Source organism: Sus scrofa, chromosome 18 (genome assembly GCF_054392235.1).
Source record: "Sus scrofa isolate SSC_HxYL_T2T_F1_AM1 chromosome 18, Sscrofa_HxYL_maternal_Yorkshire_Landrace_v2.0, whole genome shotgun sequence".
Lineage (NCBI taxonomy): Eukaryota > Metazoa > Chordata > Mammalia > Artiodactyla > Suidae > Sus > Sus scrofa.
This window is the reverse complement of record NC_139400.1, coordinates 24,544,054-24,564,483: the sequence shown is the minus strand read 5'-3', so window position 1 is coordinate 24,564,483 and position 20,430 is coordinate 24,544,054. Positions and strand designations below refer to the sequence as shown.

Below are 20,430 nucleotides of genomic sequence, written 5' to 3'. Positions count from 1 at the left end.
ACAGAAAACTGGAAACAACTCAAGTGCCTTAGACAGGAGAAAGGAATTCTAAATCCTGGTATAGCCACAATTCCACGTGGTGGGATACTCCATAGCAGTAAAAATGAATGAGCTCTGCTAGACATTAACTTGGTTGAATCTCAAAAGCCATCACATAGGAGTATGTGTGTGTGTGTATAGAGTGAGTCTAATTTCATCTCTACCGAGATCCAAAGCAGAACCGAATAATATTTTCTTTACACATACATCTTTATGTGACAAAAATGTGAGGAAGGTAAGATGGGGGCATGACACTCTGAGATCACCTCTGGAGGAGGATTTAATCAAAGAGAGGAGCGCATGGGGCTTGACGGGCAGTAGTAGTCTTCTGTTTCTTAAGCTAAGTGATAGAAATGCTGTTGCTTGTTTTGGTATTTTTAGAACCTTATAAATGTCATGTACATCCATGTGTATGTATAAAACATTTCATAAAAAGTAGAAATACAAAATTTTTTTAAAAGGCCTCTATGTCACCAGAGATAAAGCCATGGATGTAGTGTAATGCTGCCATCTTCAAGTCTAAACCAGATTTGGAGTTTTCTGTGACAGCTGGATTGGTTCTTGGGCTTGCACCCTTCCACTGGAACTCCACGTCCCTGCCAACGCTCTGCGTTATTACTGAACTAATACCGTACCTTAAGGAGCTGATGAGAAGAACAACTTTCGGGGTCAGGAGGGCTCCCTTCCCCTGGCCTGTGCCTTCCTGTTCCTCTTCTTCCATCTGGGTGTCAGAACCTAGCAGTAAGGGAGGTCAGCAGCTATTCTACTCTGTTTCCTGTGTTTTCTAGGACCTCCTAGGTATTTATGGAATCAGTATAGACTTAGTTGTATTTGTTCGAACTGGACACTTCCCTAAGCTCTTAGGATACAGTAACGAACAGGATCAGGTTTGGAGTTTTGCCTGCGAAAGGCAAAAGAGCAGAGAGAAACCGTGAATGTGTCACAGAGATGGGCACTTGTCTTCGAGCATTTTTAGCTGGATACTTGGCCACCCAAAATACAAACATTTCTAGGCTTTCCTTGCAACCAGCCATGGACAGAATTCTAACCAATAGGATGTGAGTGAAAGTGATGGACGTAACTTCAGGTCTTCTATTTAAAGGGAAGGGCCGGGCTCTCAAAGCCTGTGTGCTGTGTGAAGATGTTCACACACACACACACACACACACACACATACTATGAGTGAAGTGTTGTGGGGAGTCACCTTAGGGATGGGACAGCAATGGTTTACAAGGAGCTTGGGTGTTGAGTACTGTGCAGAGTCACACTCTGATGACTGGAGCCACCCAGACTTGTCTGTGAGAGAGGAATAAACTTTTGTTTAAGTCACTAGTATTTGGATTCTCTATTACTTGCAGCCCTACATATATTCTCATTAATTTGACATATAAATAAGTGATCACAGGACTGTGATGTGCTCCATGTTGGATTTGCACGTATATATGTAGCTGAGATGTGCACACAGGTTCTGGGAAAGGCAGGAAGGCTTGTATAAGTATTTAATGGTCAAGCTGCTTAAAAAGGTTGAAGAAAAGCTTTGTGGATAAAGAGGGGTGGGCATTTCAGGCAGTGGGCTTGGAGGATAAATGCATGGACGTGAGAGTATAGGCCTTTCTTGTTTCCTAACATGAATTAGATACAACTTTTTTTTTCTTCTTTGTGAATTAAGGAGAGCAGTTGATGTAGACAGACCTCTCCTGGTTATAATTTGTTACTTCTGGGAACCAGAGATGATGGAGAGAACCTCACAGCTGTTGTGAATGGCTTTGGCTCTGGTTCATTGTAACACAAGTGGTGTGTCGGTGATGACAGGAATGTCAACGTCATGAGTGTACTAGAACAAGAGCTAAATGTGATCACTTACCGGTTTTTCTGAGTGTTGTTCGAGTGGTATAGTCCTGCCACTTTATCACTGCAAGTCCTATAGGAAGAATAACTTCTAAACAACCATTGTTGTGTACTGTATCAGACTCAGCATGGCAGCTTTGGCTGGAGAAATCGGCAGCGCCTGGATCATGAAGGACCAGCCTAACCTCATCCCAAAGTACCTTGTTCACCTTAGGCAGCTTGGAGATGGCAGAGTTCTGTGTGCTCACGTTGGATTTCCAGCTCGTAATTGCGGTGCGGGGTGAAAATATACATCAAGAATGGTTAAGCAGTGAGATCCTGCTGTATAGCACTGGGAACTGTATCTAGTCACTTATGATGGAGCAGGAAAATGTGAGAAAAAGAAATGTGTATGGGTGACTGGGTCACCTTGCTGTTCAGCAGAAAATTGGCAGAACACTGTAAACCAGCTATAATGGAAAAAAAAACAACATTAATTTAGAAAAAAAGGAAAATATACATCAAGTAACTTTTGGCTTCACCCTACAATATTAAACTCAAAGAGCCCATATTACAGTAATGCAGGCTAGTATGTATGAATCTTACACAAATCTTACAGTAGTCATAAGATAGGATGTTCATTTCCTAGAATTGTGATGACATCCACGGAACTGCAGCCAGTTGATTTGCATATTCATGCCCACTTAGCTCAAATAAGTCCCTGTTTGTTTGCACGTTAACGCCTGATTCTGCACCAGTTAACTAATCTGCATGTCCCTGTTCAGTTGGTTAGTGAGGTTCATGTGTGGGATCTTGGTGCGGCTGTTTGTGCTTTGAACAGTTGGGCGGGCAGCGTGGTTTCATGGAAAGAGTACTTGTTACTCATCTTGCTTTTACTCTCAAGTGACTTTACCCTTCTGAGCCCCCGATTACTCATCTGTGTAACAAGCTCGTGACACACACTCTGCCTCTTTCTTCGGGGTCTAGCAGTGTATTGGAGGCGACAGCGTGCAGGTGACATATCTAGGCCAGCGGTATTCTAGGCCCTCCTCCTGGAACATGTACATCTGGGAGGGTTCTTTGTGCCCTGGAAGGCAAGATATGCAAACAGCCAGTTTTAAGAAATGTTGTCAGTACCTCGGGGAGCGTGGAGGAGAAGGCAGTATTCCTAGGAGTGTCACAGAAGGCGTTAGAAAGGAAGAGTCTGTGTTGAAATTGGAAAAGATAAGTTAACTGCACTGATCAGAGGAAGGATTCTCACTGCAGGTAGGTAGAAGAGGTGAAACAGCACACAGCTATGGGAGAGCATCGTGGGGCTGTAGGGATTTCATTGTGTTTGAAGCACCCGGAGAAGACTGGACCTAGACAAGGAGGCATGATGGGCAGATCTCTAGGACCTGGTCTGATAGCAAGAAGGTACAGTTTCTGTTCTGTGACTGAGAAGGGGTGCTCTAAAGCTTTAAAGCAGGAGACTTAACATAGTCAAATCTGTATTTTATTTTATTTTATTTTTGTCTTTTGTTGTTGTTGTTGTTGTTTTTAGGGCTGCACCCACTGCATATGGAGGTTCCCAGGCGATGGGTCAAATCGGAGCTGCAGCTACCCACCTATAGCACAGCCACAGCAACGCGGGATCTGAGCCACGTCTGTGACCTACACCACAGCTCACGGCAACACAGGATCCTTAACCCACTGAGTGAGGCCAGGGATCGAACCTGCATCCTCATGGATACTAGTTGGGTTCTTTAACACTGAGCCACGATGGGAACTCCTGATTTTATTTTTATTTTATTTTTGGCTGCTCCTGAGCCGTGTGGAAGTTCCAGGGCCAGGGATCGGAGAAGCTGCTGCAGTGACAATGCTGGATCCTTAATCCCCTGTGCTGCAAGGGCATTGCCTCAATTCTGCATTTTAGTAAAAGTGTCTGGCGGCTTGTGGGGGAGAACCGGTGCGGTGAGATTGGAGACAAGGAGGCAAATTGTGTTGGTTCAGGTGAGAGCTTGTAGAAGACGATGCCAGCTTTTTGAAGGGTAATAGCAGTGAGGATGGCCAGGTGGGAACAGATCCAAAAGCTAATTTTGAGGTAGAGTCAGTTGGACACGATGCCGCGTTCTGTGGGGAGTTTGAGCAAGAGATAGGCTTGGTTCCCAGCTTTCCAATCTGGTGACTTGGGTGGATCACGGTGTTGTTTGTTGCAAGTTAGGAAATACAAGAAGAGAAGCTGTTTTTATGGAGTGTTAGCTAGGGGCAAAGATAGCTTTTTTAAATGTCTATTTTCATGTTTCTCCTTTTTGTTTAGGTCCAGGTAATCTAACCTTAGCTAATCTAACCCACTGAATTGATCTATAATCTACTGCCTCATGACGAAGGCTTTCAGCAGTGTCTGCTTACCTGTTATCTTTCCAAAGCGCAGAGCGTTGGACTTAAAGGTTTTTACCCTCCTTCATCTTCTTCCTATTTTTAAATTGCAAATGCTGCTTTCTCTTTTACAGGATTTGACTGATCTGTTCATTTTGGTGCCCTCTTAAGTCTCTGAAGAATGCGAATTCTTTAATTTTTATTTCTAGATATATCCTATATGTTTATTATCATTAAAATCATCATTCTTAATAACTTTATGATTTTTGTATGAGTCACTTAACTGATTTTCTCAATTGTAAAGAGAAGTTAAATGATTTCTGTGACCCATTCTGTCCAAAGGTCTAGATGCTTGAGCCTCAGCTGCTTGGTCACTGATCTGAGAACCAGTCGGTGTGGTGTCTGCAACTAGGTTTCTTATCTGGATGATTTGGGGAACGTTAACTCCTTTGTGTGTCAGTGTCTTTTTCTATAAACTATGATATAACACACTTGTCTCATGGGACCATAGTGAGGGTTAAATGAGTTAATATGTGTACAAGTGTTTAGAACTGTGCCCAGCACATATTTAGTACTGAGTAAATGTAAATTATTGTTAACTTATCTATGACTGCCCCCCAGCCATCACCCCCAACACCTAGCATCCTTCTTCACATGTAGGAGACACTCGATAAATTCTTTGTAAATTAAAGAATGAATAAGCATGCTAATGGACAGATAAGTTCAAGTGGAATATCCTAGAGTGGTCTATAGAAGCTCTTTTTCCTTTTTTCTGCCTTTTTTTTTTTTTTTTTTTTTTTGGACAGACGTCCTTTTAGTTAGAGGGTTGAGAAAACATGTTTCCTATTATCCCAGTCTTATAATTTTTTTGGGGGGGTCTTTTTTTAGGGCCACACCTCTGGCACATGGAGGTTCCCAGGCTAGGGGTTGAGTCAGAACAGTAGCTGCTGGCCTACACCACAGCCACAGCAATGCTAGATCCATAACCCACTGAGCGAGGCCAGGGATCAAACTCATAACCTCATGGTTCCTAGTCGGATTTGTTTCTGCTGCACCACGATGGGAACTCCCCAGTCTTAGAATGTTAAGTGGCACCCACTGTGGTCGTCTGGGTGGAATTCACATATATCTCTAACCATAAGAGGGTAACACTTAGGGACTCCTCAGTGATTTGCTCTGACGAATATTTATCCCCCCTCCCAGAGATAAATATTCGTGGCAATAGTGAAAGCAGCCATTTCTCTTCAAAATTATTTCAGTTCTTCAATGGCACTAACTCCGAACTTTGCTACGCATAAAATTTAGAATGATGACTATATGGCAAAAAAAGGAATGGCAAAAAACAGCATGGACATTCCTTCTAGTTATGAATTAACTGCTTCACATCCGAGTCTTTGGCAACATTTTATGTACAGCCTTGTTTTGCTTTCCTCTTTCTTCCAGTTTGAAATCCTTTCTTTGTAACTTGTGAACATGAAAAATAAAAAACGAAGTTACACTCTATCTCATGATTTGCTAACAACTCTTAGCGTGGAAAACTCCCAGAGCTAGCGGAGAGCTCTGATGAGTGCCTTAAAGGGAAATAAATGGAAATGATCTTTTGAAAACAACATAAATTCTTAAAACCAATAAAAGATGTATGACTGAAACAAAGTTACCAAAAAAAAAAAAAAAAAAATTACAGCTAATCTGAAAGGGGGATTTGTGACTGGACCTGGAAGGCGAGCAGGGAACTGTGTGTGGTCATTACTCCCCACGCGTGGTGAATGTAGAAAAAGGCCTGATAAAAGCGAGGCTGTGGACAGGATGGACCATTCACTCACCAGTGATTATCTATCCTGCCACCATCTACCTATGGCTCTTACTGGAACCCGTTGGAATCAGTCATTCCAACTTCTCTTAAATAATTGATGAATCATTTAAAAAGTTTTTTTCAGAGTTCCCCTGTGGTGCAGTGGAAATGAATCTGACTAGTGTCCATGAGGTTGCGGGTTTGATCCCTGGCCTTGCTCCGTGGGTGAAGGATCTGGCATTGCCGTGAGCTGTGGTGTAGGTCACAGATGCAGCTCGGATCCTGCGTGGCTGTGACTGTGGGGTAGGCCGGCGGCTACAACTCTGATTTGACCCCTAGTCTGGGAACCTCCATACGCTGTGGGTACAGCCCTAAAAAGCAAAAAAAAAAAAAAGTTTTTTTCAAGAGATGATCTTCTGCCACAAAAATTCTTTAGCATCTCATTTGAGTGACAGACTGCGATCATTTCAAAACTGTTTACTCTGATTTACTTAATAGATAGTGGTTCCTCAAAATAGATAATTTGGTCTTATTTCCTAAGAAATTGAAATCCTTTGTCATCCCTAGATTGGTCAGTACGGTTCTTTTTTTGCCTTCGCTGCTAGGATATTTTTAGGCAAAGATAATGCCCCAAGGGGAATACTACGCTTCTTTTTAGATGATGTTTGCTTAGTTTTTAGCCACAATTATTTTATTTTGCACTTGGAAATCTGTCACTGCCTCAGATGTCTTTAAAAGTATTTATATTAGTGGTATAAATAGAAATTATGTCTCTAACATTTGAGCTTTGGTTCCCTGTGAACTGTCTCCCTTTTTTCTACCTTTTCTTCCTTATTGTACTTTTTATTGAGATAGACTATGGCTACAGTGAAGTGTGTGAAGTGTGCTTATCTTGAACACACGTCCAGAATTTTGCATGCAGAATCATGTAACCAGTACCCAGGAGGTTTTCTCATGCCCTTTCCCAGTCGGTCCCACCCCCAAGGTAACCAGGATTCCAATTCTAATGCTGTCACTTAGTTTTGCGTATTCTTTAACTCTCTGTAATCACACAGGGTCTTACGTATCTGCCTGCTTTTGTTCACCATAATGTCTGGAGAGTCATTCATGTTATTTAGGGCATAGTTTGTTTTTATTGTTGCCTATTCCATTGTATGATTGTAGGGCTAATTATCCACTCCCCATGTTAGTATACATTCATCATTTCCACTTTGGGGCTATGATATGCATGTCTGCTCTGAAGAATTTTGTACATAGGCACGCATTTCTCTCAAGGATAAACCTAGGACTGGAATTGCTGGGTCATGAGCTTAGCCTGTGCTCAGCTTTAGAAGATATTTAACAGGCACTTTACAGTTACAAAAGTGAATGAGAAATTGTTTGAGAATTTTATTATTCTACATTCTCACTAACATATGATTTTGTCACCCTACTAAGTTTTCTGCAATCTGGTGGTTGTGCAGTCTACTTTACTTAAAAAAATTTTTTTTTCTGAGGTCTCCCTACTTCTGGATATGAGTTTTCAGTTTAAAGGCTATTTTCCAATGTGCTGATTTATAGCTTTTCCTAGCAAAGTGACCCTTTGTCATTCCTAGGAAGTCCTGATTGTGTAAATGTGGCCTTACCCAGGGTTCTTGGGTGGCTTTTCTTGTTATAAATCCCCTATTAATCCGTCATCGCTTTTGTGGTGGAGTGTAAAGATACCTCCTCTCTTCTCTTTCTGCCATTTTTTTTTTTTTTTTTTTTGGTCAGTGGTTTTCTATTTTGAAGTATATCTTTATTGCATGGATCGTATTGATATTCTCACTGGTGACAGGCAGAACTCTGAATGGACCCCCAATTACCCATGATCTTTATAATTTCTCCTCTTGTGTCTGCCAGATCTGGGAACATCATGGAATATCACTACCATGATTAGGTTACATCCTGTGTCACCTGTAATGGGATTTTGTAGATAGGATTAAAGTTTCTAATGATTTACCTTTGAGTTAATCAAAAGGGAGGTTACCCTTGTTGGGCCTGACACCTAACCAAGTGAGTCCTTAAGAGACAAGAAGCAATAAGGATGCTAGCCTTGAGGAACTAATTCTTGTGAGAAGAGGGGGCCATAGGGCAAGGGCCTCGGTTTCTAGAAGCAGAGAGTAATCTCTGTCCAACAGTCAGCAGGAAAACAAGGACATCAGTCCTCCAACCACAAAGAACTGGATTCTACCAACAATCTGAATCAGCTTGAAAGAGGACCTCAAGCCTCAGAAAAGGTTACAACCCTTGACTCACACCTTGATTTCAGCTTAGTGAGACCACAGCCACAGCTCCGTGGGATCTGAGTCACGTCTGTGACCTACACCACAGTTCACGGCAGTGCCAGATCCTTAACGCACTGAGCAAGGCCAGGGATCAAACCCACATCCTCATGGATACTAGTTGGATTCGTTTCCGCTGAGCCACAATAGGAACTCCCATTGCTTTTTTTTAAAACGGTCTCTTGCCTTGCCCAGATTCTCACTGCTGTCACCTCTTGGTTGGTGCTGCCTCTACCTTGAACCCTTCCAAACCATTGGTTATACTGGAACCAGAATGCTTTCAAAGTATTTGGTAACTTCTTATGTCCCTTGTACTAACCCCCATGTCCTTAATATGCCTAATAGGGTCTGTGTGATTGGCCTCCACTAACACCCAGCCTCTTCCTGGCCCCCTTTCTCACCACAGCCCTGCTGGACTTCTCAGCTTGTCATGCTCATTCAGCCTTGGCCCTTCCTTCCTTGCAAGTGGCTCACCCCTATCTTCTCCTTCATAACTTGTTCTCATCTTTAAGGTGGTCCTTTGCTGTATGAAAAGATTTTAGTGTAATACACAGTAAGTACTTACCATGTGTCAATCAGTACTCTAAATGTTTTTGCATGGAGTATCTTGTATCTTCTTAACTTCCTTTGGGAAGTTTTTGTTTTGTTTGTTTCAATTCTCCCAGGCAAGGTTATTGTCCTTATTTGTAGCACATGACATGTTTATAGTTATTCAATTAATTACTTGTTGTTTGTTTGAAACATATACTTACTCATTTTAAGTTCCACAGAGGCAGAAGCCTTGTCAGTTGTGGTTTCCTTAAAGCTTTTAGTCCAGTGTCAGACATACAGTAAGCTCATTATTCATGCTTTTTTACAAATGAAAAGAAATTCAATGTTGCACATTAACCAAATGTGAACTAGACAGAAGCTTAGGGGCTTTTTTTGTTTTATTTTGTTTTTAAGACAGTTTTTTTATTTTCTTTTTACAGCAACAGCTGCAGCATATGCAAGTTTCCAGGCTAGGGGTTGAATCGGAGCTGTAGCCGCCAGCCTACACCATTGCCATGGCAGTGCCAGATCCAAGCCGCATCTGCAACCTACGGCACAGCTTGTGGCAATGCCAGATCCTTAACCCACTGAGTGAAGCCAGGGATCGAACCCACATCCTCATGAACACTATGTCAGGTCCTTAACCCACTGAGCCACAACAGGAACTCCTGAAGCTTAGCTCTTTTCTCTCCACCTTTGGAACTTTTTCCTGTATGCTAATAATACTTGAGGAGATATAGTAATATATCATAGACTATACTAAGAAGGAAGCTAAGGGAAACTAATATTGTTTGAGAGAAGAGAGTGAAGTTATTGAGATTGCATTTTTGAGTATGTACATAACTATCACTTGATTCTCACAATCCTTGTCTCAAGTAGGTCTTCTTTTCTCACTTTAATGGCTAAGAAACCATAGCTTACACACATTAAGAACCTGCTCACAGTCACAAAACCAATAGATGATAGAGTTAAACAATTAAAAAAAATACTAATTTCATTAGATAAGGTTTATAAAGTTTCAGAATAACTGAGATTTGAAATGGCTTGAGCCACTCTGCTTTACTGAGATAATTTGCATGCAATAATCCACATACATTAAAAGCGAACCACTTGATGAGTTTTGATGAATATGGATACCCATCAAGATACAGGCATTTTCATCACCCGGAAGTTTCGTTTCGTTGTGCCGTTTTGAGCCTGTTTCTCCCTTCATTCTCAGCCCCAGACAGCTATTGAAATGGTTTATGCCACAAGATAAGCTCACAGTTTCTATATTTTATATAAATGGAATCATACCGCATACAATTTTGTGTCGTCTTGTTTCATCCACATAATGATTTTGACATTCACCCATATTGTACATTTCAGTAGTTTGCGCCTTGTTATTGCTGAGTAGTCCTCTATTGTATGGATATACTGTGACGGATAGCGACATGTCACATTGTTTATCCTTCCAGCTACTGATGTATGTTGAGATTGTTTCCAGTTTTTGGTTGTTTGAGTAATGCTGCTGCAAACGTTCATGTACAAGTCTTTGTGTGGGACGCGTATTTTCAGTTCCCTTGGGAGTGCTCAACAGTGGGCTTGCTGGATCACATGGTAGGTGTGTATTTAACTTCTTAAGAAAATGCCAGTTTTTTTGAAATGATGAAATCATTTTATATTTCCACCAGCAGTGTCTGCCAACCTTGGTTTTGTCAATCTTTGTAATTTCAGACTTGCAAATGAGTGTGTAATGATGGTTTATTGTGGTGGCCTGAACGTCTTTAACATAATGTTTTCTTGATGTAGAAGGTTAATACGACTGTGGATTTGAGCATTCTGAATTCAGATTAGAATCCACCTCAAGTCTTTTTTTCTCTTGTAATAAGTGGTCCAGACCTATGGATCACTTATTTCCTTTGAAGTAACTATTAAAATATTTACCTCCATGAAGGTTGTACGTATATAGATATAGACTATTTTACAACTGGAGAGCTTCGTATATACTTGTTCCTATGTTAAAAGCAGTGCTTACTATAAGTCCTGCTTATTGGGTATCTACAGTATACTTCCAGCATCTTCTAAAAGTTTGTATAATATTATTCAACAGCAGTGAGTGACTTCTAAACAAGTCTTGTTCTGAAGCTAAGCCATCCCAATCGTTGCCTTATTAGTAATCACAGGGCTCATGCAAAAGGCTGCTGATGAAGATTTTCTGTTTTTCTTTGAGTGCCACCATGGCAGCAAATGGTATCTTAAACTGACAAGCTGTAAATTAAAACTTGCAGAATGCAAGACCTGGTCTAGGGAAAATGAAGTTATGTCTAGGTGACTTGTTCCATTTGAATTAATCAAAGGGCTGCCGGTGTAGACCAGCTGTGTTCTCTGATGACAAAAACGAATCCTGACATTTGGGATAATGAAAATTCAGTTCAGCACCTCTTAGAGATATGTATGATAATATATTGTCAGTCAGAGGCAGAGGGAAAGGGGGAAGCAAAAACCCTGTCTTATTAAAATAGACAGTGTGACAAGTGGACGTTGCTGGATCTTCAGTTTCTAGGGGAAAAAAAATGTCAAGGGAAACCTCTTTTACAAAAATGATCAGAAGAGCTGTTTTATGGAAGGAAGGTGGAAAGATTTGACTTTCGATGTCTGACCTCTTTGGCAGTCGCCTCTGTCGGTGATTCCTAGATTCCTGGTTTATTTTCTGGGGGTGCAGGCGGAGGCCGGAAAGGCACGAAACTCACTTTTTTGGTTTGACAGTGTTAATGCCATCATCTAGTTCATACTTTGTAAGCCCACTTATTATTTCCTCTGCGTGTGTTTTTTCTAGTTTTGCGGATTAGCTGCACTGTCTCTTCAAAGGCTATCCAATCAAGGAGGGGTTATTAAAACCAGGGCGATTTATGACTGAGAATTAATTAGAGAAGCATTTTCATGCAAAACATCCAATTTTTTGATTAGCAATGGAGCAGGGCCGCAATTAACACTCTAGGAAGCTTAAATTTCCAGCTTTTTGATTCTCAGGAAATGAGATTATCAAACCAGGGTCAGACACTTGACAGCAAAGCGGGGGTGGGAGAGTGTGAAATTATATGTAAAAAAAAAAAAATTGCCTTTTGATTTTAATTCTGAGATTGCTATTAAGGCAATAGAAAATTCAGGGAAGTGGAAGAAGGAAAAATCTGAAAATGCAAGAACCTGAAATTCCCGATTCTATAGTGGCCTATTTGCCATGCAGAGTATCTGTTGTAAATGTTTGCTTGGAATATGGTTTAGAAACACAGCAATATATTTTGTTCCTACATTATTATTTATTATTCAGTCTTTCGCTGGTAGATTTCTTTTAGATATTCAGTGGCTGAACAAGTATTTAGAGTGTTCGTATGCTTTGGAGAGAGGCCCACATTTCTTAGAAATTTGAAAGCAAATTGAAAGAAAGGAAGTTTCTTTTCTAAATGGTGGTTTGCTATTTTGGGAGTTGATTTATTTTCATTGGTGTTTGTAATTATTTTCAATCACTTGAGAACAGTTGCGGTAGTGAGCTATCTCAAAACCCAGATTACCGTTTCATGGTACATGCCCTTGGTCAAGCTTAGGTGTCTGTGGTAAGAAGTACGGCAACCCCAGACCTCCTGTAAAACAAAGCGGATGCTGTCATACGCATAACTGGGGTTCCCCAAGGAGGTACGGCATAAGGAAAATTGGTTTGTTCTGCAAAATACTTTTCGCCTTCTTTTCTCTTATTTTAGATATCTAATTTCAGCTGAGAAATAGAGGCGCAAGGCGTGTTTTGTGTTTGCTCACTGTGCCGGTGTAGCTCTCTTACTTTTCTCCTCTTCCTCTGTTAGGTTCTAAGATTCCTAAGTCAAGGGACCGCGTCAATATTGTTAAATCACCAGTCAGTCCTTCCCGTCACTGCCCTGTTGTCTTGCACTTACGATGGTGCTCTGTGACTCCGGAAGCTGTTGATCTGTACTGTTTATGGGCTCCCTACTTACTGACGTCAGGGAAATTGTTGGCATCCAGTGCTAAGATGACCACAGGTTAAGGATACCTTCCTAGGCTTGGCATGGAGGTTGGGGGTTGAAGATGTAACAGGTCTGTGTGGATCTGGTTTATTTCCTCTTCTCCCAGACTTGGTTTTTTTCTATTTCCATAAAGGGCAGGAGCTTTTGTGAGATTCCTGGGGTTATTTTGAAAAATACCTTCATAAGCAATTTTCTGGACTATGCTAACCATGAATGGAAGAGGCCGTGCGACATCTATATAGTCAGTGATTGCTCTTTGCGTTTCTTGCTCGAAAGCATCTCTGATTTGGGAACATGATTCATTGACCTAGTCTGTCATTCTTGCAGTCCCACTGTGGATTCTCAACTTGATGTGTCAGTCTTGCTTTAACCCTCCTTCCTTTGTTGGTGAAAGTATCCATCAGTGGCTGGGTGAATATTGGCTGCAGTTTAATCTTGGGAAAAGGAGGAGGAAAAACTGCCAATCAAAGGCTGAAGAGTTGATCTTACTAGATTTGTCATCGTCAGCCTCGGTGCCGATTTTCACATTTTTGGATGTTGACAATTGTATGCTTTTTGGATGTCAAATGAATACTTGTTGAAGAACTTACAGTGTTAGTTAGCTCTATACATTTTTTTTCCCCCATTGGAAAATGTTTCTACATTTCCAAGTTCCTAACATAGGGAGCCTTTAAGCAGGTGAATTAGGGACTGGTAACCTATGTGTGCATGTGTTAGGGTAAAGGACTCATGGATGGCTTACAGGGAATCTGTGACCCCGTCATTGTATGCACGTTTGCAGGGAGGAGGGAAAGAAGTTGCCTAGTTTTCACTAGGTTTGCAGAATGCTATTATTACGTGTGTATGTGTAAATACACACATTTACAAGTAATATATAATATAGTTCCCAACTTCGTGAGCCTTATTTCTATAGAAGAAAACAATAAACTAACTTCAGTAAAAACACCTAAAATGATATCCTAAAATTCACAAGAAGTGTGAATTAAGTACAAATACACCTGCATTCAAATGTTTGACTATCAAAGGTGGGCAGAAATAATTGAGTTGATAAAAATTGGGAAAATGAATCAGAAAAGGCATGGTAATTTAATATAAATCACTTTGTAGAAAGCAAGGATTATTGTTTAGTGGAGTGAAAAAAAAAAACAAGAGTATTCCAAGTTTTTCCTTCTCTGTTGTTAGGTTTTTTAAAAAATATATAGTTTGATATAGCTCAATCAATAAATTAATTGAGAAGCTTGATTTGCTTTAAGAGGCTTACAATTGGTAATAACCATATTACATTCTGGAATTCCCTGGGGTGGGGTGAGGGTGTCAGCTGTTCTACTGGCAGCATTTCTGCTTTGTTTGATTTGCTGTGTGCTCAGTTTGCACAGTGGTGGATGATGGACGTGGAAGAAGGCTATTTAAAAATCTTGGCTGGGGAGTTCCCGTCGTGGCTCAGTGTTTAGCGAATCCGACTAGGAATCCATGAGGTTGTGGGTTCAATCCCTGGCTTTGCTCAGTGGGTTAACGATTTGGCGTTGCCGTGAGCTGTGGTGTAGGTCGCAGATTCGGCTCAGATCCCGCGTTGCTGTGGCTCTGGTGTAGGCCGGTGGCTACAGCTCCGATTCGACCCCTAACCTGGGAACATCCATATGCCGTGGGAGTTGCCCAAAGAAATAGCAAAAAGACCAAAAAAAAAAACAATCTTGGCTGGCCATGTTGGGAAAGGAAAGCTTTTACTTTAAGATATAATCAATCTTTAATAGTGATTGACTCGTGTGTTTATATGATTATATATGTATATGTAGATATTTAACTATTAAATCTATAATTACTTATTATTGAAATTTATACTAGGACAATTACATTGTTACTGAGTGTCTAAAACTCACGTCTTTAATCCCAATTCCCACTGAAATACTTGATCTGATAAGGATAATCCTGTTCTAACAGAAATAGATAGTAGGAACAGTTAGAGATAGTAGGAAAAAGATGTTCATTTTCTTGAGATCCTGATCAATCTAATTTGTAAACATTAGATTTTTATGAGCATGAGAGCCAGTATTGGTCATTGAAATGAAAGGTTGAAACCTCAGGGTTCAAAGCAATGGATTAAGAGAGATTTAGATCAGGAATTGAAAAAAGCACACTCACAGAGCATCTATGTGATAGATGTGGTAGAAACTCTGGAGTTGTCAAGCTTTTTAAAAAGTAGGGACAAGTGCATTGAAAACCTCAGAACTCAGTCTTGGTTGAAGAAGAATAGTTCAGGAGCCATGAACAGTGTCTTAAATAAATTAGGGCGAGCGAGGAAAGTGGATAACTAAGGTTATGAGTATAAAAAAATCTTCCCCCATCAATTTTTTAAAAAACTCATCTAGTTGAGGTCTTAGAATCCCCAGTAACCATAATTAAATGTTTGCTTTGGCTTCTAGTGCCCTTTTGTCAGTTTTGATAACTGTACCTCTCTCTGGAAGCCCAGTTATGGGTTTATTGTAATGATTTTAGCAGTCCGCTCCTGAATGCACGTTTCTGAGTTAGAATCGTATGGCTTCTGCGACCATTGTGATAATGGTCAGTCTTTGGACAAATAATGGTATCACATCTTTAATGTTTTGTTCTGATGCATGAAGTGAATCGGAGTCATGAAAGTTTTTTCTAAAATATAGCACCAAGAATTTCTCCCTGTCTCTTTTATTGAGGCCTCTTTATTCTTTCTTAGGCCTCTTCATTCATGGCCTCGTCATTGAGGCCCAGGCAATTGCAAAACCTCCCAAGTGCCTGAGAAGACTCCAGACTCAGTCTGATTCCTCTAAGAACTTCGTACTGATACAAATCGTATTAATGTTTTCAGATTTCTCTCTAACTGCTTTGGTAGCATAATAACAGAAGCTTAATAGTATAATAACAAAAGCTTGATGTTCTGTAGCTGGATTCCCTTCAATAGCGTAAAAAATGTTATAAATGATTGATCGCTTGGATGACTGCCCATATTCCTCTCGGGGTGCTGATTGCCACGTGTTTATGGTTGTGTTCCACACTATTGCCACTAACCACTGCTGAAGTCTCCTGCTTACTGTATAGTCATTGCCCATCAGTATTTAGTACAGGATGAATGAACAGTCCCTCCTTTGTGTGTTTAAGGAATGTCTACAAACTTGCAAGTAGTCTTGTTCAACTGGAGTTTCTTTGAAATAGGAGATATGCTGAAGAAATATTTGCATATCTGAATATGCGGAAGATACATGTCTGATATTTATGTATAATTGACTTAAATTGAAGGTAACGCCATGGTAGTGATCTAGTAATCTGATTATACTCATGTGTGTCAATGAAATTTGGATGGATTTAGTGGTATTAAACCCCAAACATTATATTCTCCTGTGGGACTAGGAACCATTTTCTGAGTTAATACAGTTTAGTGGTTTTAAAACCGCGTTTGTTCTAGAACACCTAGAAGCTTGAAAAGGTTTAGGAAATTGACTAGTCAGGATTCCCAGCCATCCCTTGACAGCTCCAACAAGGGAAGCTTAAGGTCCTTGTTTTTTTATATGTTTTGATTCAATTTTTTTTCTTTGAAGTGTTGCTCTGTAAAATTGTGTGTTTTAATTTTATAAGTGAAATTGTTGTTCTCATTTTGATGAGTGTACTTTTAAAAAACATTTACTAAAACATTTTAACCTCTTACTCCAGTTCCTCTGCCCAGACTCTCCACTGTAAGAAATTTAGTGTGCAGGATTTCCCAACGTGGCTCAGCAGAAACGAATCCAACTAGTATCCATGAGCATGTGGGTTCGATCCCTAGCCTCGCTCAATGGGTTAAGGATCTGGCGTTGCCGTGAGCTGTGGTATAGGTCGCAGATGCGGCTCAGATCCCACATTGTGGTGGCTGTGGCTGTGGCATAGGCTGGCAGCTGCAGCTCCGATTCGATCCCTAGCCTGGGAACTTCCATATGCCATGGGTGTGGCCCTAAAAAGAAAAAAAAAAAAAGAAATTAATTCAGTGTGCATCCTTCTGGTTCCTGTTCCTTGTGTTTATAATATGTATTACGTGATCCCATGTACACATTTTCCAAATTTGCTATTTCAAAAATGTTGGCAGTGAAAGCTTGTATGAGATTTAAAAAAATTTTTTTTTACATAATGATTTTTATTTTTTCCATTATAGCTGGTTTACAGTGTTCTGTTAGTTTTCTACTGTACAGCATGGTGACCTAGTTACACATACATGTTTGGATTCTTTTTTCTCACATTATCATGCTCCATCGTAAGTGACCAGATACAGTTCTCAGTGCTACATAGATTTTTTTTTTTTTTGTCTTTTTAGGGCCGCACTTGAGACATATGGCGGTTCCCAGGCTAGGGGTGGAATCAGAGCTGTAGCCGCTGGCCTACACCACAGCCACAGCAACGTGAGATCCGAGCCATATCGGTGACCTGCACCACAGCTCACAGCAACACCTGATCCTTAACCCACTGAGTGAGGCCAGGGATTGAACCTGTGTCTGCATGGATGCTAGTCAGATTCATTTCTGCTGAGCCACAATGGGAACTCCTATAAGGACATTTCTTATTTGTCCTTAAAAATGACGTCTTTTCAGAGAAAGAGTTGCAGTAGGGGGTATAGCCTAAGACTGTGTCTTCCAACTCGAGGGCGCATCAGAAAACCTGGAGGATTTGTTAAGACAGAGACCACTGGGCTCCCTTTCCCCAGTTTCTGAATCAGTAAGGAGTAGCGTCTGAGGATCTGCACTTCCAGCATGTTCTTATGTGATGCTGATGGTTCACAGGACTCACTTTGACACCCTCTACTCTAAGCCTGGTAATAAAACTAGGAAAAGTGGTGCTGGTCAGGATAGCCCCGTGGTCTCTGACCAGCTGCTTTCCTTGCCTCTTTAATACCCGGGCACTTAAGAATTGTCATATTTTCCCTGGAGACTATCAAACCTAATAGAATTATACATGTGCATTAAGAGATCATCCACCTTACACCTTTCCCCCTGGGCATAGAGCAATTGGAAAAGAGACATTCCCATCAAATGACATAAAACCTGTAGCTATAGTAACAAATTAACAATTACCAGACTCTATAATTGGGTGTTTGTGCAAGCCTCCTACACTTGGGTTTTACGCATGAATTGCAGAGCTGGAGATGGGAGAATGTTTAGGGAAAGGATGGAGGACCAGCTTTCAGACTCTGTGTTCCGACAGAGATTGCAGACCCTAATTCTGTGTTAAAAATGATTAGTCAGTTTAGATACTTGTAATAGGAACACCACATTTTAATTAATTAATTTGTTAATTAAGTAATTTCGGTTTTGTTTTTTTTCTTTTTTGGCTGCACGTGCAGCTTGTGGAAGTTCCCAGGCCAGGGATCGAACCCATACCTCCACAGGGAGCTGAGCCGCTGCAGTGACAACACTGGATCCTTGCTCTGCCGTCCCACAAAGGAAATCTACCACATTCTTAAGAAGACCAAATACTGCGAAAAGATCCTATCTTTGTGCTAGGTGTTTAATTGTGTGTTAGTGTTGAGCTTTTATTCTGGACTTTGTGTTGATTATTTTCGGTCTTGAGCAATTTTATTTTTTTTTTTTTTTTTTTAATTTTATTTTCCCACTGTACAGCAAGGGGGTCAGGTTATCCTTACATGTATACATTGCAATTACAGTTTTTCCCCCACCATTTCTTCTGTTGCAACATGAGTATCTAGACATAGTTCTCAATGCTATTCAGCGGGATCTCCTTATAAATCTATTCTACGTTGTGACTGATAAGCCCAAGCTCCCGATCCCTCCCACTCCCTCCCCCTCCCATCAGGCAACCACAAGTCTCTTCTCCAAGTCCATGATTGATTTTCTTTTCTGAGGAGATGTTCATTTGTGCTGGATATTAGATTCCAGTTATAAGTGATGTCATATGGTATTTGTCTTTGTCTTTCTGGCTCATTTCACTCAGTATGAGATTCTCTAGTTCCATCCATGTTGCTGCAAATGGCATGATGTCATCCTTTTTTATGGCTGAGTAGTATTCCATCGTGTATATATACCACATCTTCCGAATCCAATCCTCTGTCGATGGACATTTGGATTGTTTCCATGTCCTGGCTATTGTGAATAGTGCTGCAATGAACATGCGGGTGCACGTGTCTCTTTTAAGTAGAGCTTTGTCCGGATAGATGCCCAAGAGTGGGATTGCAGGGTCATATGGAAGTTCTATGTATAGATTTCTAAGGTATCTCCAAACTGTTCTCCATAGTGGCTGTACCAGTTTACATTCCCACCAGCAGTGCAGGAGGGTTCCCTTTTCTCCACAGCCCCTCCAGCACTTGTTATTTGTGGATTTATGAATGATGGCCATTCTGACTGGTGTGAGGTGGTATCTCATGGTAGTTTTGATTTGCATTTCTCTTATAATCAGCGATGTTGAGCATTTTTTCATGTGTTTGTTGGCCATCTGTATATCTTCTTTGGAGAAATGTCTATTCAGGTCTTTTGCCCATTTTTCCATTGATTGATTGGTTTTTTTGCTGTTGAGTTGTATAAGTTGCTTGTATATTCTAGAGATTAAGCCCTTGTCAGTTGCATCATTTGAAACTATTTTCTCCCATTCTGTAAGTTGTCTTTTTGTTTTCTTTTGGGTTTCCTTTGCTGTGCAAAAGCTTTTCAGTTTGATGAGGTCCCATGGGTTTATTTTTGCTCTAATTTCTATTGCTTTGGGAGACTGACCTGAGAAAATATTCATGAAGTTGATGTCAGAGAGTGTTTTGCCTATGTTTTCTTCTAGGAGTTTGATGGTGTCCTGTCGTATATTTAAGTCTTTCAGCCATTTGGAGTTTATTTTTGTGCATGGTGTGAGGGTGTGTTCTAGTTTCATTGCTTTGCATGCAGCTGTCCAGGTTTCCCAGCAATGCTTGCTGAATAGAGTTTCCTTTTCCCATTTGATGTTCTTGCCTCCCTTGTCAAAGATTAATTGACCATAGGTGTCAGGGTTAATTTCCAGATTCTCTATTCTGTTCCATTGGTCTGTCTGTCTGTTTTGATACCAGTACCACACTGTTTTGATGACTGTGGCTTTGTAGTATTTCTTGAAGTCTGGGAGAGTTATGCCTCCTGCTTGGTTTTTGTTTCTCAGGATTGCTTTGGCGATTCTGGGTCTTTTGTTGTTCCATATAAATGTTTGGATTGTTTGTTCTAGTTCTGTGAAAAATGTCATGGGTAATTTGATAGGGATTGCATTGAATCTGTAGATTGCTTTGGGTAGGATGGCCATTTTCACAATATTGATTTTTCCAATCCAGGAACATGGAATATCTTTCCATTTTTTTACATCTTCTTTGATTTCTTTGATTAAGGTTTTATAGTTCTCGGCATATAGGTCCTTTACCTCTTTGGTTAGGTGTATTCCGAGGTATTTGATTTTGTGAGGTACAATTTTAAAAGGTATCGTATTTTTGTATTCCTTTTCTAATGCTTCATTGCTGGTATACAGAAATGCAACTGACTTCTGAATGTTAATCTTATATCCTGCCACTTTGCTGAATTTATTAATCAGTTCAAGGAGTTTTGGGGTTGAGTCC

General features: G+C 40.5%; 1 protein-coding gene and 1 long non-coding RNA gene across 10 annotated transcripts in view; both read left to right on the top strand.

The window, feature by feature from the left end:
* Positions 1-20,430, top strand: part of EXOC4 (exocyst complex component 4) — a 799,095-nt gene that overhangs the window by 236,196 nt on the left and 542,469 nt on the right. The gene's annotated exons all lie outside the window — the stretch shown is intronic.
* On the top strand, positions 2,346-11,433 carry LOC146394934 (uncharacterized). Its single transcript, XR_014833830.1, has 2 exons — positions 2,346-5,078; positions 6,356-11,433. It is a non-coding gene; the product is annotated as an uncharacterized LOC146394934 (long non-coding RNA).